Source organism: Ahaetulla prasina, chromosome 17, assembly GCF_028640845.1.
Source record: "Ahaetulla prasina isolate Xishuangbanna chromosome 17, ASM2864084v1, whole genome shotgun sequence".
NCBI lineage: Eukaryota > Metazoa > Chordata > Lepidosauria > Squamata > Colubridae > Ahaetulla > Ahaetulla prasina.
Window position 1 is genome coordinate 12,572,342 of NC_080555.1, and position 27,650 is coordinate 12,599,991.

The 27,650-nt window shown below is 48.8% G+C and overlaps 1 protein-coding gene and 1 long non-coding RNA gene across 5 annotated transcripts in view; one reads left to right on the plus strand and one right to left on the minus strand.

Annotated features, from left to right (window-relative positions):
- Window positions 1–5,426: 5,426 nt before the first annotated feature.
- LOC131186326 (uncharacterized) lies at window positions 5,427–12,626 on the minus strand. Its single transcript, XR_009152347.1, has 3 exons — window positions 12,507–12,626; window positions 6,308–6,558; window positions 5,427–5,667 (listed from the first exon to the last, which is right to left on the minus strand). It is a non-coding gene; the product is annotated as an uncharacterized LOC131186326 (long non-coding RNA).
- Window positions 12,627–26,543: 13,917 nt separating this feature from the next.
- The window catches only part of VANGL2 (VANGL planar cell polarity protein 2), a 56,291-nt gene continuing 55,184 nt past the window's right edge, over window positions 26,544–27,650 (plus strand). For 2 of the 4 annotated variants that reach the window (XM_058160864.1, XM_058160867.1), the window contains exon 1: window positions 26,796–27,061. The gene's annotated coding sequence lies outside the window, so the exon portion shown is untranslated. Of the gene's footprint in view, window positions 26,677–26,795; window positions 27,062–27,650 lie in introns of those variants that run through there. The other 2 variants (XM_058160868.1, XM_058160865.1) reach the window with 2 other exon arrangements.

The following is a 27,650-nucleotide window of genomic DNA, read 5'->3' on the forward strand; positions in this document are numbered from 1 at the left end:
GGCAGAGTTTGTCTGCAATGCAGTTCTTTAACCATTGTGCCACCAGGGTTCTTTTACGATTAAACTTTTACTATTCTAAGATATCCCAAAGGTGTTTTTTTTAAGAGGCAACTGGACTTCCTTGTTTTTTCTTTGAAAACGGTTTTGCTTCTCATCCAAGGAGCTTCTTCAGCTCTGACCGGATGGTGGGGAAGGGAAGGATTCATAGCCGGTCATTTGCATCCTTTTAGGCAGTGGTGGGATTCAGCCAGTTCGCACCACTTCGGGAGAACCGGTTGTTAACTGTCTGAGCAGTTTGGCAAACTGGTTGTTGGAAGAAATCATTAGGGCAGAGAAATGACTTGAATGTTAAATGTTAACATGAATGTTGAATGTTAAATGACTTGAATCCCACCACTGCTTTTAGGTCACTGGGAGGTTTACCTGTATCCTCAGGGTCACCTGTGAGTGGTGCAAATGGTTCCTGCAGTCTGCAATTTTTCCTCTGGAAATCCGTCCCTACTCCCACACCATTCAAAGAGTGCTCATCCCAAATTGTACAGCTAAAAGTTTGTAGAGATTCTCAGTCATCCAAGTCATGGTTGTCCCAAAGGTGTGTTTTTTCAGGAGGCAACTGGACTTCCTTGGTTTTTTTCTTTCAAAGATGTTTCGTTTCTCATCCAAGCAGCTTCTTCGGAAAAAAACCCAAGAAAGTCCAGCTGCCTCCTGAAAAAGCACCTTTGGGACAACCAGGACCTGGATGATGACTCTACAAACTCTACAAACTTTTTACTCTTAAGATTTACTCTGGGAGTTCTAGGGAGTGACTTCCTCTTCCTCTTCGGGTTGTCCTGCCTCTCATCTTGCCCTCCTCCTTGGCACCTGCTTCCTTCTTCCTGGGAAATTGCTGCTTCACTGTAATCCATCCCACCCCTCGACCTTCCTAGGCACTCTGAAGCAGGCTTTTCCAAACTTGGCAACTTTAAGACGTGTTGTTGTGCCTCGCCCGCCCTCCTCTCCTCAGCCGGGCCCCTCCCATCTCCTGCTATCTGAGCCAAAGACTGATAGTGAAGAAGAATGGCCTGGCATGCCTCCAGCCCCCAGCCCTGGCACCATGCCCGGACAGACTGAGCAAACAAACCTCCCTCCTATAGCGTGTGAGCACGAAGCCAGCCACGAGCTAGAATTGCCAGCAGCTGAGCAGGAGGACAAAAAGTGGACAGATCCCTGCTTCCGGAGAATGGAGAGGCGACGTCAGCAAAAGGAAGGGAGGGGCAGGCCTGGATAAGTGCTGAGTCATGGAGCCACACCCCATGGCCTATATTTTTGGCATTCCTTGAGTCAGGCAAAGTCTCATCTGGTTGCTGAAGTCACACCTTGGATTCCTGCCTGCCCTGAGAACTCTGACAGGACTTTGGCAAAGCTGCAGAGGCTTCGTGGCCACGCTTGATACAGACTTCCCAGACCCGGCCGTCGGAGGAGGAGTGGGACACGACACGTGTGGACTTAGACTCCTAGAATTGGAGTGGGGAATTATACAGCCAACTATGCTGGCTGGGGAATTCTGGGAGTTGAAGTCCACACGCCTGAAAGTTGCCAAGTTTGGAGAGCCCTGCTCTGGATCAAGGCAAAGCTAGCAGATACAGATTAACAGAGTTGGAAGGGACCTTGTAGGTCATCTAGTCTAACCACCCGATCAAGCAGACCTTACACCATTAGCAAGGTTGAGAGGGGGGCATAAATGCCACTGAATGTTGCCCAGAGAGCCTGTTCAGCTCTCTCTGCCTAGCTGGGTTACTGTTTGGCCGGGGAGCATGGGAAACCTGGATTCCTTATGGTGCTTTCTGTGCCTTGGGTGTGCCAGAACTCCAGGCATAGGGCATGGATGGAGCAGGATAGGTAGGTCTTCCCTAAGAGGGCATCTTGAACTGTGGTGGCGCAGTGGTGAGAATGCAGGATTTCAAGGCTGACTCTGCCAGGAGTTCGATCCTGACTGGGTCAAGGTTAACTCAGCCTTCCATCCTTCCCAGGTTAGTAAAATGAGGACCCAGGGTATCAACGTGCTGACTCTGTAAAACCACTTAGAGAGGGCTGTGAAGCACTGTGAAACAGTATATAAGTCTTAAGTGCTATGGCTATTTTGCTGGCAACTCATGCCGAGAAGCGCCATCTCCCCTCTCCCTGCCTCCCCCCCGCAAGAGTCTTCAGCTGCCCAAGGGAGATTTCTGGAAGGGGCATGGTTCGAAATAACGGGGGACCCCAGAGGTACCCTTCCGTTCTGAGAAATTCTCCCCTTTGGAGAAGCTGCAGCCTCTGGCCCAGTTTTCTGGGACTTTGCCCCCCCCCCCAGTCCTGGGCTGCTGGTCTTCCTGCTACTGGGGGTGGGAAAGCTGGTGTCAACCTTCCCAAGAGGCTCTGGTGCCCTCCCCCCCCACCCTGGCAAGGGCTGACCTGGGGTCTTTTGTGGGCCTGCCTGCTTGACCCGCGCCATCTCTCTCCCCTTGGCCATGGCTGATGGTGCTTGTGGGGCTGGGGGGCCGATGTCCCGCTCTCTCCCTCTGTGACCTCTAGCACCATTACCATGGAGACCTCTGCGGAACCCAGGCACAAAGGGCTGTCCCACCTGGTCTGGAGCCCTAGGGGATCTCGGCAGAGGGCAGACCAGGCTCGGCCAGCCATTCTGCACCCCCCAAGATTGCCTCCAGCAGCCAGGAGGGAGGGGAGAGCATGTGGCTGGGTAATGCTGAGCCCAACTCTGCCTTGGGCTCCCCCAAACCGTTTCTTTGCCTGCAGACGATGCTTTGGCTGGTCTTAGGGAGCCTGTGGACGTCTTCAGGGGCTGTTTCAGGGGTGAAACTCAGCAGGTTCTAATAGGTTCTGGAGAACCAGTAGCGGACATTTTTAGCAGTTCGGAGAACCGGCAAATGCCACCTCTGGCTGGCCCCAGAGTGGGGAGGGAATGGGGATTTTGCAGTATCCTTCCCCTGGAGTGGGGAGGGAATGGGGATTTTGCAGTATCCTTCCCCCAGGAGTGGGGAGGGAACGGAGATTTTGCAGTATCCTTCCCCCAGGCATGGGGAGGGAATGGGGATTTTGCAGTATCCTTCCCCCTGGAGTGGGGATTTTGCAGTATCCTTCCCCCAGGAGTGGGGAGGGAATGGGGATTTTGCAGTATCCTTCCCCCAGGCATGGGGAGGGAATGGGGATTTTGCAGTATCCTTCCCCCGGCGTGGGGAGGGAATGGGGATTTTGCAGTATCCTTCCCCCTGGAGTGGGGATTTTGCAGCATCCTTCCCCTGCCACGCCCACCAAGCCACGCCCACAGGACTGGTAGTAAAAAAAAATTGGATTTCACTACTGGGCTGTTTCCTTCTGCCCCACAGCTGACCCTTCCTGGCTATGACACCTTCCTTTCCAAAACTTCCTCTGCCCCCCTCCAAGGAATTTGTTCCTGATGCCTTCCTTTGGCACAGGAGAAATTGGTGTGTGTGTGTGTGTGGCAGCTGGAGACTGAAGGAGAGGGCTGGGTGTGAAACGCAAAAGGTTTGCCCCCCTGCAAAGGCCCTAGACCTCTCTGGTCATCACCGTGCGCAAAAAAAAAAGATTTATTTATTTACTTATTTTGTCACAACAGTATATATAAGCATAAGCATGAAAGTAACTATATAATATATAAGCATATATATAAGTATGTAATAACTATATTAATTGGATATAATGGAAGGAAACAATAGGACAGGAACGGTAGGCACGTTTGTGAAGATGTTGAGAATTCTGGTAAGAGTGCAGAGAAGAGCAACCAGGATGATGAAGGGGCTGGAGGCTAAAATATACGATGAACGGTTGTTGGGATTGGGTATGTCTAATTCAGGGGTCTGCAAACTTGGCTCTTTTAAGACTTGTGGACTTCAACTCCCAAAGCTTTGCTGGCTGAGTGTTGTGCCTCACCCGCCCTCCTCTCCGCAGCCGGGCCCCTCTCATCTCCTGCTATCTGAGCCAGAGTCTGATAATGAAGAGGAACGGCCTGGCATGCCTCCAGCCCCCAGCCCTGGCACCATGCCCGGACAGAATGAGCAAATAAACCTTCCTCCTACAGCGTGTGAGCATGAAGCCAGCCGCGTGCTAGAATTGCCGGCAGCAGAGCAGGAGGACGAAAAGACACAGTGGACGGAGCCCCGCTTCCGGAGAATGGAGAGGCGACGTCAGCAAAAGGAAGGGAGGGGCAGGCCTGGATAAGTGCTGAGTCATGGAGCCACACCCCATGGCCTGTATAAAGGATCTGCTTTTTGGCATTCCTTGAGTCAGGCGAAGTCTCATCTGGTTGCTGAAGTCACACCTTGGATTCCTGCCTGCCCTGAGAACTCTGACAGGACTTTGGCAAAGCTGCAGAGGCTTCATGGCCACGCTTGATACAGACTTCCCTGACCTGGCCGTCCGAGGAGGAGGGGGACACGACACTGAGGAACTCTGGGAGCTGAAGTCCACAAGTCTTAAAAGAGCCAAGTTTGCAGAGCCCTGGTCTAATTTAATGAAGAGAAGGACTGGGGGGAGACATGATAGGGGCATTCCAGTATTTGAGGGGCTGCCACAGAGAAGAGGGGGGTCGGTCAACCTTTTCTGCAAAGCACCTGGAGGCAGGGAAGAAGCAACGGATGGAAACTAATCAGGGGAGAAGCAACCTAGAACTAAGGAGAAATTTCCCGGCAGGGAGAACAATTAATCAGCGGAACAGCTTCCCTTCAGAAGTTGCAGATGCGTTTTTAAGAAGAGATTGGATAGCCGCTTGTCTGAATTGGCTTAGGATCTCTTGCCTGGGCAGGGGGTTGGACTAGAAGACCTCCAAGGTCCCAAACCTCCAGTGATGGGGGCATTCACAACTTCTGGAGGGAAGCTGTTCGTCCATTGGTTAATTGTTCTCCCTATCAGGAATTTTTTCCTTATTAGTTCAAGGTTGTTCCTCCCCTTGATGAGCTTCCAGCCATTACTTCTTGTGTGGTCAGGTGCTTTGGAGAAGAGGTTGACCCCCCATCTTCTCTGGGACAGTGCCCCAAATATTGGAACTCCCCCTCCTGATCCCTCTTTTTGTTAGACTAGATCTCATCCAGAGTGAAAAGGTAGTTTTGTCCTAACTTTTCAAGGCAAATTTGTGCCTTTCTCCCTACTAAGCAGCAAGACAAGACTCTCATAGCGGTCTACTTTGCAGGCTCGTTGCAATACATGTTATATTTAAAGAGAGCCAGTTTGGTCTAGTGGTTAAAACAGCGCGTTCGAAAGCAGGAGATCCTGAGTTCAAATCCTGCCTTGGGCACAAAAGCCAACTGGGTAATTTTGGCCCAGTCCCTCTCTCTCTCAGTCCAACCTACCTGGCAGGGTTGTTGGTTGTGGGAAAAATAGGAGGAAGGTGTTTCCTGCCTTGAATTATTTGTAAAAATAATAAAAGTGGGATATAAGTAAAACAAAATAAGGAGCATTGCATCTTTTCATCCAGAGATCACACATACGGCCGCCATGAAATTCCTCGTATTTATTTATTACATTTCCTATTTATTTAATATGTATGAATTAAATAATAATAATAAAAAACAACACCCCCCCCCAAGCAGGGCTCTCCAACCTTGGCACCTTTAAGCCTGATGGACTTCAACTCCCAGAATCCCCCAGCCAGCAAAGCATGGAGGCTGGCGCCACCTAGTGGGAAAAACAAAATCAGAGAAAGGAATTTTTCTGAGTATTGTAGGGCCATATTTATAGGTAATTAAACCAAGCAGGTTTTACTTAAGTAAAGGCGAATGCTAAGTCTAATAATCTTAACGGAGGCTACAAAAGACAGATCGTAATATATAACATTTTTAAATTGTAAGTTTTGGTGCATTCACACAGCGCGTTGAATCCTAAACTCGGTCAATAAAACACTGTCTGGAATTAAACAGCAAGAAGAGACCTCCAATTAAATCTGGGGTCTCCAAACCTGCCGACTTTAAGACTTATGAACTTCAAGTCCCAGAGTTCCCCCGCCCAGCCTGGAATTCTGTGCATTGAAATCCACATTTCTTCAAAGGTCCAAGGTTAAATGTCTATGGCGATCAGTGGTGGGATTCAATTTTTTTTTACTACTGGTTCTGTGGGCGTGGCTTGGTGGGTGTGGCTTGGTGGGCATGGCAGGGGAAGGTTACTGCAAAATCCCCATTCCCTCCCAATCAGCTGGGACTTGGGAGGCAGAGAACAGATGGGGGTGGGGCCAGTCACAATTTTTACTACCGGTTCTCCGAACTACTCAAAATTTCCGCGACCGGTTCTCCAGAACCGGTCAGAACCTGCTGAAACCCACCTCTGATGGTGATTCTCCATCATCCAGATCATGATCGTCTCAAAGGTGCTTTTTCAGGAAGCAGCTGGACTTTCCTGTTTTTCTTTGAAGACCTTTCACTTCTCTTCCAAGAAGCTTCTTCAGCTCTGGCTGGATGGTGGGGAAGGGAAGGATTTATATCGCTTGCAGTGGTGCCAATGGGTGTGGAGCCTTCTTGGCTGCAGGACAGGCGCTGGCTGTTGGGGATGAGTCTGTGTTGTTTGCATCTCAAACTGAAGCGCAAAATAAGATGCTAATAACTAAAATATATGAGGGGAACTCTGAGAAATATACTTAATAAATGGGAAAATCGGAGTTGTCTGGACACCATAGTGGAAAATACTGAAATGAAAATGAATACAGCAATAGAGAGAGATAAGGAGGAGGCGAAAGAAAGGGAGAAGGAGAGAGAGGGAAAGAAGAAAGGGAGAGGAGAGGAAGAAAGGGAAGGGAAATAAGAGTAGGGGAGAAGGTTAGAGTGGAAGGAAGAATGGAGGAGGGGGGAAGGAAGGGGATGTAGTGAAGGAGTAGGACGGAGAGAAGAAAGTAGGAAGGATAAAAGAAGGGAGGGAGAGGAATGAGAAAGGGAAGAAAGATTGCTGTAAAACGAAAAAGATGAAATGGAAGAAAGACAATCCCGAACATATCTGCATATATCAGGATAAAAACTCAATTAGTTAAAAAAACAACAAAAGGGAATATATGTTAGTAAAAATGGAGAAATTTGAACTTGAGGGCGAAAGAAGGTGTGGTTTATATAAATGAGCAAAGAAATATTAAGACTGTGGTTTTTTTTTAATTTGAATTTATATCCCGCCCTTCTCCGGAGACTCAGGGCGGCTTACACTGTGTCAAGCAATAGTCTTCATCCATTTGTATGTTATATACAAAGTCAACTTATTGCCCCCCCAACAATCTGGGTCCTCATTTTACCTACCTTATAAAGGATGGAAGGCTGAGTCAACCTTGGGCCTGGTGGGACTTGAACCTGCAATCATTGCAAGCAGCTCCTGTTAATAACAGACTGTCTTACCAGTCTGAGCCACCAGAGGCCCAGATTAAACTATGGAAAAAGAATATTTTGGCAGAAATTGTTAACTAAGTAAAGTGTGTTTGGATATGTTAAGTTAAGGTGTATAAGATATGATATGGCCAACACTCTGTTCATAAACTGTGTGTGTTGGTGGGGGAAAAAAATAAATAAAAATTGACTTAAAAAAAAACAACTGAAGTGCAAATGGTTCCTGTAGTCTGAAACTTGTGGACTTCAACTCCCAGAGTTCTCAGCCAGCTTTGCTGGCTGAGGGACTCTGGGAGTTGAAGTCCACAAGTCTTAAAGGGACCAAGGTTGGAGACCCCTGATTTGAACGGTGTCCGTCTTGCAGCCAAGAAGGCTCTACAGCCATTTGCACCATTCGGGACAAACCTCCCAGTGGCCTCAACGACTCGCTTAAACAGGGATCTCAAACTCAATTTCATTGAGGGCTAAGTCAGGGCTGTGGTTGAGCTCGGGGGTGGGTGGGTGGTGGGGAGGCCGCCCAGGCATGGCCGACTGGGTGGATGTGGCCAGCTTGATCTCACTCACTCGGTGTGGCCGACTGGGTGGGCGTGGCCAGATGAGTGGGCGTGGCCAGCTTGACGTCACTCCCCAAACTGCTGGCATATTTCCTTTTTGCATTGGGTAGCCCAGGCCGAAGCGACGCGGGTAGAGGGGGATGGCCCTTGTCGTGTCCCACTCCTCCTCTGACGGCTGGGTCGGGGAAGTCTGTATCAAGCATGGCCACAAAGCCTCTGCAGCTTTGCCAGATTCCTGTCAGAGTTCTCAGGGCAGGCAGGAGTTCAAGGTGTGACTTCAGCAATCCAGATTAGACTTTGCCTGACTCAAAGAATGCCAGAAAGCAGATCCTTTATATAGGCCATGGGGTGTGGCTCCATGACTCAGCACTTATCCAGGCCTGCCCCTCTCTTCCTTTTGCTGGCGTCGCCTCTCCATTCTCCAGAAGCGTGGATCTGTCCACCCTCCAGCTGCCGGCAATTCCAGCTCGTGACTGGCTTCATGCTCTTCATGCTCACATGCTGTGGGGGAGGGGTTTATTTGCTCGGTCTCTCCGGGCATGGTGCCAGGACTGGGGGCTGGAGGCATGCCAGGCCATTCGTCTGTACTATCAGTCCCTGGCTGAGATAACAGGAGATGAGAGGGGCCCGGCTGAGGAGAGGGGGGCGGGCGAGGCACAACAGCCCTGCAGGTTGGATCCAACCACATCACGGGCCAAATCTGCCCCGCGGGCCTTAAGTTTGAGATCCCCGCTCTAAAAGGATGCAACTGACCAGCTGTCTTGAAGGCAGTGGTGGGATTCAGCCGGTTTAGACCAGTTCGGGTGAACCAATAGTTGAGACCTGCAGATGGGCCCGCCCCCGCTCACCTGCCCCGGCGCTATGCCATCCTATTTAGCCACGTTTTTTAAGCCGTGTGCATGCGTGCAAGCTGCACGGGAGCAAAGCGCGTGAGCAGAAGGACGGGCACATGCGCGGAAGGCGTGTGCTCACATATTCGATTCTGGGCGAACCGGTTGTTAAATTATGTGAAGCCAACCTGTGCTTCAAGCGATATAAATCCTTCCCTTCCCCACCATCCGATCAGAGCTGAAGAAGCAAAATGTCTTCAAGGAAAAAGAAGGAAGTCCAGTTGCCTCCTGAAAAAAAGCCCTAAAAGAAACACTGCCATTGACTAATAAGATCCGACTATCCACTTCTGATGCTTCTTAGTGAGAATAAAACTGGTCTGTACTGCCTCCTGGTGGTGAACAGAATGGAAAACACCACAGTCTGCAGAAATAAAGTCTTGGCAAAATAAAAGACGCTTGCTCCTGGGGAGAAAAGCTATGGCAAATCTAGACAGCGTACTAAAAAGCAGAGACATCACTCTGCCAACAAAAGCGCGTATAGTCAAGGCTCTGGTTTTCCCAGTTGCAACGTATGGCTGTGAAGGTTGGACCATAAGGAAGGCTGAGCGCCAAAGAATGGAGGCCTTTGAACTCTGGTGCTGGAGAAGACTCCTGCGACTCCCTTGGACTGCAAGGCGAACAAACAAGTCAGTTCTAGAGGAGATCAACCCTGACTGCTCTTCAGAAGGCCAGATCCTGAAGATGAAACTCAAATACTTTGGCCACCTAATGAGAAGGAAGGACTCCCTGGAGAAGAGACTCATGCTGGGAACGACTGAGGGCAAAAGAAGAATGGGATGGCAGAGAACAAGGTGGCTGGATGGAGTCACTGAAGCAGTAGGCATGAGTTTAAATGGACTCCAGAGGATGGTAGAGGACAGGAAGGCCTGGAGGAATGTTGTCCATGGGGTCGCAATGGGTCGGACACGACTTCGCAACTAACAACAACAAAAATTGGGCATTGCTAAGCAAGGCAGTCAGTTGCACCCAATTTTATGATCTTTTTTTTGGGGGGCCACGATTGTTAAGCAAATCACCGTTTATTAAGTGAATCATGTGGCCATTAAGTGAATTTGGCTTCCCCCTATTGACTTCGCGTGTCAGAAGGTGGCTGGGAAGGTCACAAATGGGGATCACATGATCTGGGGGTGCTGCAACCATGTTAAATATATGCTGGTTGCCAAGTGAGTGAGTTTTGATCACATGACCAGGGAGATGCTATGGTAGTCGTAAGTGCGAGGACTGGTTGCAAGTCCCCTTTTTCAGTGCTGTTGTAACTTTGAGTGGCTCCTAAATGAATGGTTGGGAACATTAGGACAGGAACGGTAGGCACGCTTGTGCTCTTATGCACGCCCCTTACAGACCTTTAGGAATGGGGTGAGGTCAACAGTAGATAGTCTTTGGTAATATAGTCCTTGTATATTGTATATATTGTAATATTGTATATTGTATAGTCCTTGTACTTCGATAGTCCTTCTAAGTCAAGGATTCCCTGTGTGCCACTTCAGTCCAGCAGAAGACCAAGTCCTACACTTAGGCAAGAAAAATCAAAACTGCACATACAGACTGGGGGAAACTAAGTGTTATGTCCTCCTCGCCTCCGTCCGAACAATGGCTTAATTAGCCGGTTCTTATCAGTTCTGGCAGCAAAAGAGCCAGCGTCTGCCAAGAGCCCTCATTAGCTGCCAAGACGCTGGTGAGTCACAACCTTCAGCTCTAGTCAATCCGTGGATTTGCCTGATGCAAAGAGACACACCAGCTCTTGCTGCCTTTTATATCCTGTGGGGTGTGACTCCATGACTCAGCACTTCCTAGGCCTGCCCCATCCCTGCTTCTGTTGTTCCCTCCTCTCCTGCCTACGAAATCTGGGATTGAGCCAAGCCTGATTGCTGTCAGCTGGGTCTGCAGGCATGGCCTGGAGGGGGGGAAGAGTCAGGAGAAGGAGGCCTCGTTATCGCTTTCACTTGGCCTGCTTCTGGCTCCTGGAGCTGATCCGAGGTAAGTCCTGATGGCCCTTCCCCCTCACTTTCCAAGTCACTTTCTGGCAGGGGGCCCAGCTCAGGGGGCGCAGACACAACACTAGGATTGCATTGGCTTTTTTGGCTGCTGCCGCACATGGCTCATATGTAACTGGTTGTCCACTAAGACTCCAAGATCCCGCTCAGAGCTCCTGCTATTAAGCCTGAACTGCATTGACAGAGGGATACAATCAAGATGAAGGGAGGTCCACGCGCCACTCTATAAAGCCCTAGTAAGGCCACACCTAGAATCCTGCATCCAGTTTTGGTCACCACACTATAAAAAAGATGTTGAGGATCTAGAAAGAGTGCAGAGAAGAGCAACCAGGATGATGAGGGGACTGGAGGCTCAAACATACGATGAACGGTTGCAGGAACTGGGCCTGGCTAGTCTAGTGAAGAGAAGGACCAGGGGAGACATGAGAGCAGTCTTCCAATATTTGAGGGGCTGCCCCAAAGAAGAGGGAGGGGGTCAATCTATTTTCTAAAGCAGGGGTCTCCAACCTTGGTCCCTTTAAGACTTGTGAACTTCAACTCCTAGAGCTTTGCTGGCTGAGGGACTCTGGGAGTTGAAGTCCACAAGTCTTAAAGAGATCAAGGTTGGAGACCCCTGGTGTAGGGTCTCCTGCTTGGGCAGGGGGGGGCTGGACTAGATGACCTCCAAGGTCCCTTCCAACTTTGTTAATCTGTATCTGTAAGAGTCGAGAAGATTTGGAGAGGCTGTTTGCAAAGGCTCTTCCACTGCCAAACTTGGCTTCCCACATTTTTCGGTGGAGCAGGTTGGAGTAGATCTCCAGGGCTCTCCTACGGGAAATGCTGGGCGAAGATCCAGGAATGGGAGGCGGCGGGTGGAGGCAAGAGAGGCTCCTTGCTGCACAGGGGCTATTAATCCAGAGGCTGCCTGTGAGCCATGTAGATGACAACATTTATCCCAGTAATTATAAAGTGTTTTGCACTTTCCTCCTCTGACGTGCAGAGATTTTGAGGAGGGGGGGAAAAACGGGGAGAGCTGCAAGTGCCGGGGGGCAAAGGAAAGTCGAGGGTAGGGCTACGGCTTTCAGACTGCCAGGTGGCACCAGGTTGTGCACAAACCCCGGCGAACACCTACGAATCCCATCCATCTTTACACGCAACCCTTCTGGTTTTATTGATATTCTGGCTTTATTATTATTATTTTTTTACAAAGAAGTCAAGGGGGTGAATATACTCTTCCCTCCTTCAATTTTCCTCAGAACAGCAACTCTGTGGACGGGGAGAGAAGGACTGGCCCAAAGTCACCCAGTTGGCTTTCATGCCCAAGGCAGGACTAGAACTCACCGTCTCCCGGTGATTGGCCCAAAGTCACCCAGTTGGCTTTCATGCCCAAGGCAGGACTAGAACTCACCGTCTCCCGGTGATTGGCCCAAAGTCACCCAGTTGGGTTTCATGCCCAAGGCAGGACTAGAACTCACCGTCTCCCGGTGATTGGCCCAAAGTCACCCAGCTGGGTTTCATGCCCAAGGCAGGACTAGAACTCAACGTCTCCCGGTGATTGGCCCAAAGTCACCCAGCTGGCTTTCATGCCCAAGGCAGGACAAGAACTCACTGTCTCCCGGTGATTGGCCCAAAGTCACCCAGTTGGCTTTCATGCCCAAGGCAGGACTAGAACTCACCGTCTCCCGGTGATTGGCCCAAAGTCACCCAGCTGGCTTTCATGCCCAAGGCAGGACTAGAACTCACCGTCTCCTGGTGATTGGCCCAAAGTCACCATAGGTTGGTTCTTATTTGCCTAGTGGATGTCCAACCCTGGCAATGTTAGGACCTGCAGACTTCAACTCCTCTTCAATGTGCTGGCTGGGGAATTCTGGGAGTTGAAGTCCGCAAGTCTTAACACTGCCAGGGTTGGACACACCTCGTCTAATGTACTATGAACCCCACTGAGTCATTTAGACTTGGGTGGCATCAAAGTGATTTTTTTAAAATAAAAAAATCAGATCTACTTTACTGTTTGCATGCTGAAGAAATTTGGTGTGGAAACTGATTTCACGCAGAAGCCAACCAGAAGTCAACTTTCAAACTAAGCCCAATGGATAGGTCATAATGTGTAAATAGATAAACAGAATTGGAAGGGGCCTTCTAGTCCAACCCCCCTCCTGCCCAAGCAGAAGACCCTACACCATTTCTGACAGAGGGCAGTCCAGTTTCTTCTTGAAAGCCTCCAGTGATGAAGCTCCCACAACTTCTGAAGGCAACTTCTGTTCCATCGATTGATTGTTCTCATTGTCAGGAAATTCCTCCTTATTTCCAGGTTGAATCAATCCATTCTTCCTTGTCTGGCCTTCAGGTGCTTTGGAAAATAGCTTGATCCCCTTCCTCCTCTCTGTGGCAGCCCCTCAAAATATTGGAAGATGCTCTCCTGTCTCCCCTGGTCCTTCTCTTCACTAGACTAGCCAGGCCCAGTTCCTGCAAACATTCATGGTATGTTTCATCCTCCAGTCCCCTCATCATCCTGGTTGCTCTTTGCACTTTTTCCAGAGTCTCAACCCCTGTTTTAAGTATGGTTCAGTGGTGAAATCTGAACCGGTTTACTACTGGTTTGCTGGCTGTGCATGCGCCCCACACACCAAATGCAAGGTGCGCGTTGCATTTGGTGTGGCATGGGATAATTAGAACAGCGTTATGGGTGCGTCTGTTCAGCTGTGGCGCACGATCTTTTTTTTTTACTTTTAAAAGCATTTTTTTTTACAACCTATTTGGCTTTAAAAGTAAAAAAAAAGGCTCTGATGATTGTGTGGCTCAGCTGGGGTCATCAGAGCCTTTTTTAAAAACCTTTTAAAAGCATTTTTTTACAACTTATTTGGCCAAAAAAAGCTTTTAAAAGTAAAAAAAAAGGCTCTGACGATCGCGCGGCTTAGCTGGGCATGGGTGGGGGGGGAAGGGATTTTTGCTACTGGTTTCCAAACCACCTGCTGCCATCGCTACCGGATTGGCTGATCCGGTCTGAACCGGGAGAATTTCACCCCTGGTTATGGTGACGAAAACTGTATGCAGTACTCTGGGTGTGTTTTTGCCCCCCTACAAGGATCAAGGACCCTGTGATCTGGCCCAGGGGAGCCATGGTTGCTAAGAGCAGAGCAAGGAGGCAGGCAGAGACACCTGTCATGCCCGGTCTTGCCCAGCTGGGCTGGCAGGAATTTTCCTACCTGCCTGAAATGATGATTACTGTTTTCATGAGCTTGTCAAGAGGCGCCCCGCCTTTCTGCCCAAACACGGGACGTCAAGGTAACATTTTGGGCCTGGTCAAAGAAACGCTTTCGAATGCAGCCAGGGAGTAACTTCTCAACTGCCAGGAAACGTTGACACCTGTCCTGCGGGCAGGGAGAAGCTGGCAGCAGGAGCCAATGGACCCCGCCCTTTTTTTCTCTCATCCCAGCCAATGGGTAGATAAGAGGAGGGTCAATGTGTTGCAGTGTGGGTATTGCTGGTGATTGGGGGATGATGGGAGATGTAGTTTTTTTCCCTTCTTCTAGACCAAAGCAGCGTTTCTCACCCCTTGGCAACTTGAAGTATGAGGGATTTCAACTCCCAGAATTCCCCAGGCAGCCATGGAGCCCACCACTCTTAAAGGAGGCTGGCTGGGGAATTCTGGGAGTTGAAGCTCACCCTTTTGCCAAGATTGGATAGCCCTGTTCTAAATTTTAACGAATGAAGGTTTTTGCAGAAACTTGGTAGAAGCTACAGGCACCCCAAGGGACACAGTGGCTCAGTTGGCTAAGACCTGAGCTTGTCGAATGAAAGGTCGGCAGTTCAGCGGTTCGAATCCCTAGTGCCACATAACGGGATGAGCTCCCGTTACTTGTTCCAGCTTCTGCCAACCTAGTAGTTTGAAAGCATGTAAAAAATGCCAGTAGAAAAATAGGGACCACCTTTGGTGGGAAGGTAACAGTGTTCCGTGCGCCTTTGGCATCGAGTCATGCCGGCCACATGACCACGGAGACGTCTTCGGACAGTGCTGGCTCCTCGGCTTTGAAACGGAGATGAGCACAGCTCCCTAGAGTCAGGAACGACTAGCACAGATGTGCGAGGGGAACCTTTACCTTTACTGGCACCCCAGGTGCCATTAGTCAGCCCACCCCCCTCCTGCGAAAGCAGAGTTTAGGAACGGGGTGAGGGGTGCAAAAGCTTGGCAGCAGATCAAGAAGGGAAAGAAGGGAGTGGGGAGTCTGACTCATTGGCGGGTTTTTCTCAAAGACCCCCCAGACCGTCTGGAGGCATCCACAAAGGTCAAGAAATAGTGGGATCCCCCTAGATGGGGAAACCCCTTTAAAAACACCAAGGGGGAAGCGACACCGGAGGTCTTCAAGGAAAGACTGAACAGCCATTTATTTGTCCGCGACGGAATAAGGTCTCCTGCCTTGAATAGGGCATTGAACTAGATCAGGGGTCTCCAACCTTGGCGACTTTAAGCCTGGCGGACTTCAACTCTCAAAATTCCCCAACCAGCTTTGCTTCACCCCCAATATTAGTGGGGCGTGACCCAGATTTTCCCCGCAGGCTAATTGACCTCCTCAAGGCCTGATCGGAAGTTTTGATCTCTTTGGCATTGAGTCATGCCGGCCACATGACCACGGAGACGTCTTCGGACAGTGCTGGCTCTTCGCCTTTGAAACGGAGATTAGCACCGCCCCTTAGAGCCGGGAATGACTAGCACAGATGTGTGAGGGGAACCTTTACCTTACCTTTACCTTTAATCCTGGGATTGGGATCAGGGGATAGTTCATTGTGATGCATTTCCCCCCCGAAAACTACCACGCCAAGGTTAGCAGCCTGACCTGGAGAAGCTGCCCTCTGCCCATTGTGTGAGGTTGTGACTGAAGTTGGCTGACAATGGATGTATAGAGATTGAATTGTTTGTTCAGTTTATCCCACTAACGTAGCTGTTACTCAACCTGCATTAGTGCAGGGGTCTCCAACCTTGGCAACTTTAAGCCTGGCGGACTTCAACTCCCAGAATCCCCCAGCCAGCTTCTCCCCAGCCCACGTGTCTTAAAGTCACCAGGTTGAGAGAGGCTGCATTAGTGCAGGGGTCTCCAACCTTGGCAACTTTAAGCCTGGCGGACTTCAACTCCCAGAATCCCCCAGCCAGCAAAGCTTTGCTGGCTGGGGAATTCTGGGAGTTGATGTCCGCCAGGCTTAAAGTCCCCAAGGTTGGAGACCCCTGGACTAGGCGACCTCTAAGGTCCCTTCCAGCTCTGAGATTCACGTGCATCGGAGCCCCGCATCATCTGCAGCTAGCCTCCAGGGGGCGCTTCCGCTGCCAACAAACCGGAGCTGCCCGGATGGCGGAGTCCGCTCCGTTCCCTGCAGCGGAAAGCCTCTCGAAAAACTATGAATGGAGGCCGGGCCGCCGCGCGATTGGCCAGTTTGAGGAAGCCACGCCCCCTCCTCCGCCTTTCCCAGGGGCTCTCTCGGGCCGCGGACTGGCTGGCTGAAGTGGGCGTGGCAGTCTGTCCACTCTCCGCCCCCCCCTGGTCATGGGGCGGGGCCAAGCCCGGACTGGAGACCCGCACAGATGATTTAGACGCACAGCTGACTGGGGAATTCTGGGAGTTGAAGTCCACCAGGGTTAAAGTCACGAAGTTTGGAGAACTTTGTATTTATTGTATTTGTATTTATTACTTTGTTAAAGATGTACAAGATAGCAGATATAAATATAAACACGGATATGAACGAAAGAAATGAATACAAATAAATAAGATCTCGTATATCATAGAATCATGGAAGGAACCTGGAAGGTCATCTAGTCCAACCCCCTTTTCAGGAGACATTATTCCATCCCAGACTGGACAAACGGCTGTCCTTGAAAACCTCCAGGGATAGGAGCACCCACAACCCCAGGAGGCGAGCTCTTCCACTGATTGGTGTGTGTGTCCCCCACCCCAATTTCCTGGACCCTCCTTCCAGCCAGGGAGTGCCTGGATAGGTTTCCAACGCCTGGGGTGGCCCCCTCCCCATGAAGCCATCTGCAGCCTGCAGGAACCCCGGAAGAAGGGGGGGGAAAAAACCAACCGTGTGTGTGTGTGTGTGTGTGTGTGTGTGTGTGTGTGTGTGTGTATGTTTGCAGGGCATTTTTGTGGATCCCAGCCACTTTGTGGGTTGTCAAAATGGATCACACAATAAATCTTGGTGTCTAGAGCCCCCTTTCTCAACCTTGGCAACTTTTAATTTTTTATATTTTTTATACAAGTTTTTATTGATTTTTTTATTTATTTAACCTTGGCAACTTTTAAGACGGGTGGACTTCAACTCCCAGAATTCTCCACCTTACACGTACCGTACAGGCAGTCCTCGATTTACAACCATTTGTTTATTGACCGTTAGAAGAGCACTGAGACAAGTCGCCTGTGGCTGATCCTCGCCCTTACGACTGACGCGGCATTCCCCACAGATGCAATCAAAATTCATGCAGTTGGTAACCAACCTACACTAACAGTTGCAGCTTCCCAGGATCACAATTTGGGGATCAGCTGGTTTCCTGCAAGCAAAGTTGGGGACGGGACGGGACCTGGAGTTGCTTAAGGACCATGTGATTCACTTAACAACTGCCTCGCTCAGCAATGCAAATTCTGATCCCCGTTGTGGCTGTGAGTCAAAGGACTCGGGTAACCGTCTGCACAGCCGGTTTGTGAGTTTGCAGCTTCCACAAAAAATTACCCTGAGTAAACAGCGGAGAACAGCTCTCGGGCATTTTTTTTTACCTGGAAAAACATTTTGTGGCTGAAAAAAAGATGACTCACGTTGATAGAAATGTGGGAGAGACTTGCCAAGGAACAGAGCAGGAAACACGAACGGCTCTCCCTTCATTGTGTAGCCTCGGATTGTGCGCACAAACACAAAGGACATCCAGCAGGCATGAAACGTTCAGGGGGGTTGAATCCCCAAACCCCTCCTCATTCACACCTAAAAAGTGTATTTCTTTTTTTGCGAGGTAATAATATGTCTGTTTTTATATACGGGAGAGGGTGAATGATCCATAGAGTCACGGACTGGGACGGGCGGCTATAGAAACCAAATGAATAAATAAATAAAATCTGACTTAAACCTGTGTCGGAAAAAAATCATTTAGAAGTGAGACATTTGATTCATTTTTTATTGAAATAATACTCGGCCATTTATGTAGTCCTCAACTTACAACCTTGCTTTGAGAGAGTTTTTTTCTGAAGTTATAGCACTGAAAAAAAAAAGTGACTTATGACCTGGTCCTCGCACTTATGACCATTCCTCCGTCCCAGGATGAAAATTCAGGTGTTTGGCATCTGGTGCCTGTTTATAATGATCACAGCATCCTGGGGTCATGTGACCGCCATTTGCGACCTTGCCCCCTCCCCCACTTCTGACAAGTCAAGTCAATGGGGAAACTTGAATTCACTTAACAGCCATGTGATTCGCTTAACAGCTGCAGAGATTTACTTAACGATTGTGATTAAAAATGGTGACATTGGGAGTAACTCACTTAATAACCGGCTTGCTTGGCAATGGAAACTGATCCCCAAGGGTGGCCGTAAGTTGAGGACCTCTGCTTTCCAAGACTCAACAAAGCTTGCGAGGCCAAGACTAGGGAAGAGAGCAGAAGAATAGAATGGCTGCCATGACAATCTCCATTCCAAAGCCTGGCATCTCCCTGGCAGAAGATTCACCTGCCCCATTCAACTGTCAACCTTAAGGGCATGGGTGCACTTTCGGGAGGGCTTCTCCTGAAGTCAGATAGTTCCTGAGAACCATCAACCCTCTGAATTGCGCCCGCTGGCCATTGGCACCCTGGGCAAACCTTTCAGGACAGCATCATGGGCACCTGGCACCAGCTGTGGCAGCTGCATTTGGCCTCAGAATGCAGAATAACAGAGTTGGAAGGGACCTTGGAGGCCATCTAGTCCAACCCCCCCACCCCCCGCAAGCAGGAGACCCTACTACACCATTTCTGACAGATGGCAGCCCAGTCTCTTCTTGAAAGCCTCCAGTGATGAAGCTCCCACAAAACTCTGAAGGCAGCTTCTGTTCCAGTGGTTGATGGTTCTGAGGAAATTCCTCCTTATTTCCAGGTTGAATCTCTCCTTGTTCGGTTTCCATCCATTCTTCTTTGTCTGGCCTTGGAAAATAGCTTGACCCCCTTCCTCCTCTCTGTGGCAGCCCCTCAAATATTGGAAGATGCTCTCCTGTCTCCCCTGGTCCTTCTCGTCACTAGACTAGCCAGGCCCAGTTCCTGCAACCGTTCATCATGTGTTTTAGCTTTCTAGTCCAATTCCCTCTTTGAGCAGGATACACTACAAGTGACTGTCCAGTCTCTATTTTTTATATTTATTTATTTTGCATTTATATCCCACCCTTCTCCGAAGACTCAGGGCGGCTTACACTATGTCAAGCAATAGTCTTCATCCATTTGTATATTATATACAAAGTCAACTTTTATTGCCCCCCAACAATCTGGGTCCTCATTTTACCTACCTTATAAAGGATGGAAGGCTGAGTCAACCTTGGGCCTGGTGGGACTTGAACCTGCAGTAATTGCAAGCAGCTGCTGTTTGTAACAGACTGTCTTACCAGCCTGAGCCACCAGAGGCCCATCTATCTATCTATCTATCTATCTATCTATCTATCTATCTATCTATCTATCTATCTATCTAATCTATCTCATCTATCTCTATCTTTTTTTTTTATTTGCATTTAATATCCCGCCCTTCTCCGAAGACTCAGGGCGGCTTACACTGTGTCAAGCAATAGTCTTCATCCATTTGTATATTATATACAAAGTCAACTTTTATTGCCCCCAACAATCTGGGTCCTCATTTTACCTACCTTATAAAGCAGGGATGGCCAAACTTGGCCCCTTGAAGAGCGGTGGACTTCAACTCCCAGAATTCCCCAGCCAGCAACTTGCTCATATTTATAGCTCATGCTGGTTGGGGAATTCTGGGAGTTGAAGTCCACCCCTCTTCAAGGGGCCAAGTTTGGGCACCCCTGTTATAAAGGAGGGAAGGCTGAGTCAACCTTGGGCCTGGTGGGACTTGAACCTGCAGTAATTGCAAGCAGCTGCTGTTAATAACAGACTGTCTTAGCAATCTGAGCCACCAGAGGCCCTTTTTAAAAAGCTCCAGTGACCCATGATTTCTATTCCAGTGGTTCAATGTCCTCACTGTCAGGAAGTTTCTCCTCAATTCCAGGTTGCTTCTCTCCTTGATTAGTTTCCATCCGTTGTTTCTTGTCCTGCCTTCTGGTGCTTTGGAGAATAAGTTGACCCCCTTTTCTTTGTGGCAGCCCCCCAAATACTGGAAGACTGCTATCATCTCACCCCTAATTCTTCTTTTCTCTAGACTAGCCAGACACAAAACCTGCAGCCGTTCCTCGTATGTTTTAGTCTCCAGGCCTTTGATCATCTTAGTTGCTCTTCTCTGGGTTGGCTTCAACTCCCAGAATTCTCCAGCTAGGCATGGGGAATTTCACACTAATTAGGCAAATGCCATGGTCGTTAAGCGAACACTGTGGTTGTTCAACAAGTCCATTTTCCCCAATAGGGACTTTTAACTGGAAACCAGAAGGAATTGCTAGAAACTGGCAAAAGACATAGAAAACCTCAGTCATGTGACTGTGTGGGATGGTCATAAATGACTCTGTGTGTGTATGTGTGTGTTTGTGTGTGTGTGTGTGTGTGCATGGCTGTCAAAACTTAAAAAACAGATTGAATCGCTCCGGGGAGGTCCGTCGTAAATTTGAACGGTAGCTAAGCAACCGGTCGTTAAGCGAGGACTGCCTGTATTTGTTTTGCCTTAAGGGTTCAGAAGAGGGACGCGGTGGCTGAGTGGCTAAGACACTGAGCTTGTCGATCGAAAGGTCGGCAGTTCAGTGGTTCGAATCCCTAGTGCCGCGTAACGGGGTGAGCTCCCGTGACTTGTCCCAGCTTCTGCCAACCTAGCAGTTCAAAAGCACGTAAAAAATGGAAGTAGAAAAAATAGGGACCACCTTTGGTGGGAAGGGAAGAGCGTTCCATGCGCCTTTGGCGTTGAGTCATGCCGGCCACATGAGCACGGAGACGTCTTCGGACAGCGCTGGCTCTTCGGCTTTGAAACGGAGATGAGCCCCCTAGAGTCAGGAACGACTAGCACATATGTGCGAGGGGAACCTTTAATTTTACCTTTAAGGGTTCAGAGCTGTGTGGAATCTGGTTCCCTCACACACACACACACACACACACACACACACACACACAAACACAAACACACACACACACACATACACCAGGGGGTCCTTGGCTCCTGGTTCTTATTCTTTGAATTTCTACCCATCTGCTCCGCTTCCTCCACATTCCTCCAGACTCCCTTCCCTGCCCTTGAAAGCCTCACCAAACAGGAAACCTGGTGCGATATATTTACACAACATATTGTCATAGCTCAGAGGCGATAATGAGAGGTGTTTGGCCAAGGAGGTTGCCATAACCACACAACACAATCCACTGTTGTGTCCCCCCCAAGGGTTGTTTCCCGCAGCCCCCCTCCCACGCCTGGGTGAAAATTCAGCCTCGCTTAAGAGCCAGCAAGAGGTGCAGGGGAGGGGTGGGCTAGGACCGGGACTACAGCGCCCATATTGTGCTCGATGCTGCATTGTTTGTGTGATGATTTTAAAAATGCAGGGTAGGTGAGCTTGGGAAATTTTGATTAGATCAGGGGTCTCCAACCTTGGCAACTTTTAAGACTTGTGGACTTCAACTCCCAGAATTCCTCAGCCAGTCCTCACACTTACAACTATTGTAGCATCTCCCTGGTCAGGTGATCACAATTTGGTTGCTCGGCAACTGGCATGGAATTTAACATGTCTGCAGCCTGGCCGGAAGTCCAGGGATCGTCCCTCGTGACCGTCCCAGACTGCAAAGTCAGCTAGAGAAGCTGGATTCGCTTTTTACAATTGGGCGATTCACTTAACAACTGCAGCGGCAAAACGGGGGGTAAAATCAGGGGCGGGTCACTTAACGACTGCCTCGTTTAGCAATGGAAATTCTGCACCCAATTGTGGTCGTATGTCGAGGACTTCCTGTAAATAGATCCATTGGTCACAAACGAATCGTAGCTTCAGCCCAGTGGTGAATTCTCAACCTAGTCTCCAAGACTTATATTGAGATATATATATATGCAAGGGATGCGGTGGCTTAGTGGGTAAGACGCTGAGCTTGTCGACTGAAAGGTTGGCAGTTCAGCAGTTCGAATCCCTAGTGCCGCCTAACGGGGTGGGCTCCCGTGACTTGTCCCAGCTTCTGCCAACCTAGCAGTTTGAAAGCACGTAAAAAATGCAAGTAGAAAAATAGGAACCACCTTTGGTGGGACGGGAAGAGCGTTCCGTGCGCCTTTGGCCTTGAGTCATGCCGGCCACATGACCACAGAGACGTCTAATATATATATATATATTTATATTTTTATTCCTATTCTTTCTTATACTTACAAATAACTTAGGGTAGTGAAAATATCAACAGACCTTCCTCCTCCTGTTTTCCTCAGAACAACCCTGTGAGGTAGGCAGGGCTGAGAGAGGGACTGGCCCAAAGTCACCCAACCACTTTTCATGCCTAAGGCGGCACTAGAACTCACCGTTTCCTGCTTTCTAGCCTGGTGCCTTAACCATTAAACCAAACTTTGTCCCTTAGCAGTTTTCCTTAACCACACAAGACAGTTTCCTCCCAAAAGTCAGCTTAAGAAAACATATCTACCACTCCCCGCTGCACAAACCTACCAGCTGCATTTTAGCCTGAGGGGTTGTGTGCAAATGAAACGCCTGTGTTTAGTTTGTGCATCGCGGTGTTGTCCCAAACCTGTAAATCTGGCTAATCCATGAGACTGTGATTAGGTGAACCATGGGTAAATATGTTTTTTATGAACCCAGCCAATAAATTGCATCTTAAATTGCATGACACCCTCCCAAGCTTTAAATTCTTAATTGGTTTCACCACACCAAGCATAGGAAGCGGTTGTGAATTCTGTTGTGTCCTTGTTAGTTTTTGCTTACTGGATATTGCTATTGTGCTTCCTAAATACTCACTCACTAATGCAGGGGTCTCCAACCTTGGCGACTTTAAGCCTGGCGGACTTCAACTCCCAGAATCCCCCAGCCAGCTTTGCTGGCTGGGGAATTCTGGGAGTTGAAGTATACCAGTCTTAAAGTCGCCAAGGTTGGAGACCCCTGAACTAATGCAGCCTTTCTCAACCTGGTGACTTTTAAGATAGGTGGGCTGGGGGGAAGCTGGCTGGGGGATTCTGGGAGTTGAAGTCTACCTGTCTTAAAGTCACCAAGGTTGAGTAACAGCTGCATTAGTGGGATAAACTGAACAAACAATTCAATCTCTATACATCCATTGTCAGCCAACTTCAGTCACAACCTCACACAATGGGCAGAGGGCAGCTTCTCCAGGTCAGGCTTCTAATCTTGGCGTGGTAGTTTATTTATTTATTATTTATTTATTTATTTAATCGCATTTTTATACCGTCCTATCTCCCAAGGGACTCAATTTTTCGGGAAAAATGCATCAGAATGAACTATCCCCTGATCCCAATCCCAGGATTAGGAGATCAAAACTTTCGATCAGGCCTTGAGAAGGTCAATTAGTTTATTCCCCGCTGGGAAAATCTGGGTCATGCCCCACTAATATTGGGGGTTGGACTAGATGACCTATAAGGTCTCTTCCAACTCTGTTAATCTGTTAAATATTTCCTCTTTCCTCACAACTCCCCCCTCCATAATCCAGATTTTTTGCTATTGAGAAACAGTGAAGCCCACCCAAAGTGACCAGTCAGGGAATAAATAGCAGGATTTGCGGAACAGATCAGCATGACAGAGTTGGAACTTGGAAGGGACCTCAAGAGGTCTTCTAATCCAACCCCCTGCTCAAGCAGAGCAACCTATACAGATAATAGAATAGATAGAATAGAATTTTTTATTGGCCGAGTGTGATTGGACACAGAAGGAATTTGTCTTGATGCATATGCTCTCAGTGTACATAAAGGAAAAGGTATCTTCATCAAGGTACAACACTTACAACACTTAATGATGGTCATAGGGTACAAATTTAACACTTAATGATACAACACTTAATGATAGTCATAAGGAACAAATAAGCAATCAGGAAACAATCAATATCAGTCTAAATCGTAAGGATACCAGCAACAAAGTTACAGTCATAAGTGGAAGGAGATGGGTAGTGGGAATAATGAGAAGATTAATAGTAGTGCAGATTTAGTAAATAGTTTGACAGTGTTGAGGGAATTATTTGTTTAGCAGAGTGATGGCCTTCGGGGAAAAAACTGTCCTTGTGTCTAGTTGTTCTGGTGTGCAGTGCTCTATAGCGTTGTTTTGAGGGTAGGAGTTGAAACAGTTTATGTCCAGGATGCGAGTGATCTGCAAATATTTTCACGGCTCTCTTCTTGATTCGTGCAGTATACAGGTCCTCAATGGAAGGCAGGTTGGTAGCAATTATTTTTTCTGCAGTTCTAATGATCCTCTGAAGTCTGTGTCTTTCTTGTTGGGTTGCAGAACCAAACCAGAACCAATAATCCCCTATTTACCACCACAGGTCATTCCAAAATTTCTGTTGCTAAGTGAGGCAGTTGTCAATGTGAATTTTGCTCCATTTTATGACCATTCTTGCCACAGTTCTTAAGTGAATCACTGCAGGTGCTAAGCTAACTACATGGTTGTTAAGTGAATCCGGCTTCCCCATTGACTTGGCTTCTTAGAAGATTGCCAAGGAGGATCGATCACATGACCAGGGGACACTGCAACCGTCACAAGTACATGCCAGTTGCCAAGCATTCCAGTTCTGATCATGGGGATGCGGCCAAGAACATGGATGTGAAAAAACTATCATGTCACTTTTTTCAAGGCCATTGAGACTTTGAATGGTCACTAAACGAATGGTTTATAAACCGAGGACTATCTGTAATTGTGGACCAGGATAAAAATATATATCCTGACCAGGATAGGTCCAAGTGGGCTGGGTGATTTGGGATCCTTGGGTTGGGGGAAGGAAGGCTATCCTTCTTTTGGTAGATACGACAAACCAACATAGTATTTCTCGGAAGCTTGCTTGTCCTGTGGTTTAGGATTTATTTATTTATTTATTTGTCACAACAGTATATATAAGCATAAGCACGAAATAACTATACGATATATAAGCATATATATAGTCATAACTATATGAAATTGGATACAATAAAGGGAACATTAGGACAGGAACGGTAGGCACGCTGGTGCTCTTATGCACGCCCCTTACAGACCTCTTAGGAATGGGGTGAGGTCAACAGTAGATAGTCTTTGGTTCAAGCTTTGGGGATTTTGGGAAGAGACCACAGAGTCAGGTAGTATTTATTTTATTTATTTTGTCACAGCAATATATGTAGGTATCATACAAAAAGATTATATAGTATATAAACACATATATGAGTAAATATAAGGAGGTATAAGCATATATATATAGAAAGAAGAAAAGAAAAACAATAGGACAGGAACAGTAGGCACGTTTGTGCGCTTATGCACGCCCCTTATGGTCCTCTTAGGAATGGGGTGAGGTCAATAGTAGAAAGTTTTTGGTTAAAGCTTTTAGGATTATGGGAAGAGACCACAGAGTCAGGTAAAGTATTCCAAGCACTGATGATTCTGTTACAGAAGTCATATTTTCTGCAATCTAGATTAAAGTGGTTGACATTAAGTTTAAATCTATTAGTTGCTCTAGTATTATTGCAATTAAAGCTGAAGTAGTCTTTAACAGGAAGGACATTACAATAGATGATTCTGTGAGTTAAACTTAGGTCTTGTCGAAGGCGACGGAGTTCCAAGTTTTCTAAGCCTAGGATTTCAAGTCTGGTGGGATAAGGTATTTTGTTGTTTTCAGAGGAATGGAGAACTCTTCTTGTAAAATATTTCTGGACACGTTCAATTGTATTGATGTCAGAGATGTTCCAGGCATTAACAACTCTGTTACTGAAGTCATATTTTCTGCAATCAAGACTGGAGCGGTTCACATTAAGCTTAAATCTATTGTGTGTGCTCCTGTATTGTTGCAATTGAAGCTGAAGTAGTCTTCGACAGGAAGGACATTGTAATAGATATGAGTTAAACTCAGGTCATGTCGAAGGCGGTGTACTTCTAAATTTTCTAATCCCAGGATTTCAAGTCTGGTGGCATAAGGTATTTTGTTGTATTCAGAGGAGTGGAGAATTCTTCTTGTAAAATATTTCTGGACACGTTCAATTGTATTAATGTCCGAAATGAGGTGTGGGTTCCAGACAGGCGAGCTGTATTCAAGAATTAGTCTAGTAAATGTTTTATATGCTCTGGTTAGTAGTGTAGTGTTTTTGGAGAAGAAGCTACGTAAGATTAGGTTTACAACCCTTAAAACCTTTTTTGCGATGTAGTTGCAGTGGGCTTTGGCACTTAGATCATTCGATATGAAAACTCCAAGATTAGGATTAAAACTCCAAGGTTAGGATTAAAAAAAAAACCCTGTAGAGGTGAGCAAGGATACTTTGCTCTGCCTTTCGCTCCTGACTAACTTATCTCCTTTTTATTTTCCTTCTGTGTCCCTTTTTTTAAAAAAAAAAATCCTTAAAAAGAGATGAGGATGAAGAAGCCCTTGCAACTGTCCAACGAAGAGAAAGTTATTGGTTTTTTTTTCCCCGCCCGCCCACTCACCTCCTCCGCTTTCCTGAACTCACGAACCATAAAACTAACCGGCCTCCAGGAGGAGGAGAAGGAGGAGCAGGAGGGGGGGCGGGAGCGGCCGAGGGAAGAGCCGGCGCTGGGAACTTCGCGGCGGAGACAATGGAAGCGCCGGAGGGAGGCGCGCGGAGCCCTGGGAACAGCCGCGCCGAGTCCGCAGGTTCGAATCCTCCCCGTTCGCACACCGGAGCAGCGGGAGGGGAGGGGGGGAGAGCCCCGAGTGGGGTGGGGTGGGGGGAGGTTTGCAACGGATCCGGCCCCTTTCCAAAGCGAGGAGCCGCCCAGCGCCGCTCCGGCCCCTTTTCCCGACCTCTGAATCGGATCCCGACGACCCCCCCCCCCTTTCCACCAACCAGCCCCACCAGCGCCTCCTTTTTGCAATTGCACGGCAAGCGGAAGGAGCCGCCCGAGAGGGAGAGGACGCGGGGATTCCGCGGCTGGGGCCGGCCCTGCAGGCAGGGACAAAAGCCGGAGGAGCCGTGGGAACCGGAGCCCGCCAGCTGGAGCCGTCTCGCCCTGCTCGGGCCCCCCCCCGCCCAACGAGGGTAATCCGGACCCGCCGCCTTTTGTTCGGGCTCCTTGCAACGGTTGCAAGCTGGGGAGGGGGGGGAAGGCGTGGTTGCAACGGCCGGGCATTGCAAAGGAGCCGTCGTGTGTGTGTGTGCATCGGAGGGTCTCCCCGGACTGGCCGCCCGTCTGGCTCCGCGGAGGCTGCCGTGGGAGGGGAGGGGGTCCCGGGACCCCCGCCCCATCCTGGCTTGCAAGGACGGGAAGCGACCCCGGGGCCGGAGGAGTCTCCCTGCCTGCCTGGCTCTGCCCTGCCCAGGAGGGATCCCCGGGCCTCGCCTGCCCACACTCCCCTCCGCCCTGCCCGGGCTTTAAAGGGTGGGGGTCTTCCCTCTTGGGTCTGGGGTCGGGACGGTGGGTTCTTTTGCCCCTTGGCGTCTGGAGCCTGTTGCAAAACAGCTGTGGGGGCTGCCCGGGGCCTGACACGGTCTTAAAACGGGACTGGGGAGGGGGGAGGGCAAATCTAGGGTTTGCACGTGTGAACGGAGTGCAATGCAACCTGGGTGGATTGCAACTGTCCCGGGTTAGCTTAGCAGCCGCGCCGGGGTAAAGGCTTGGGGTGATGAT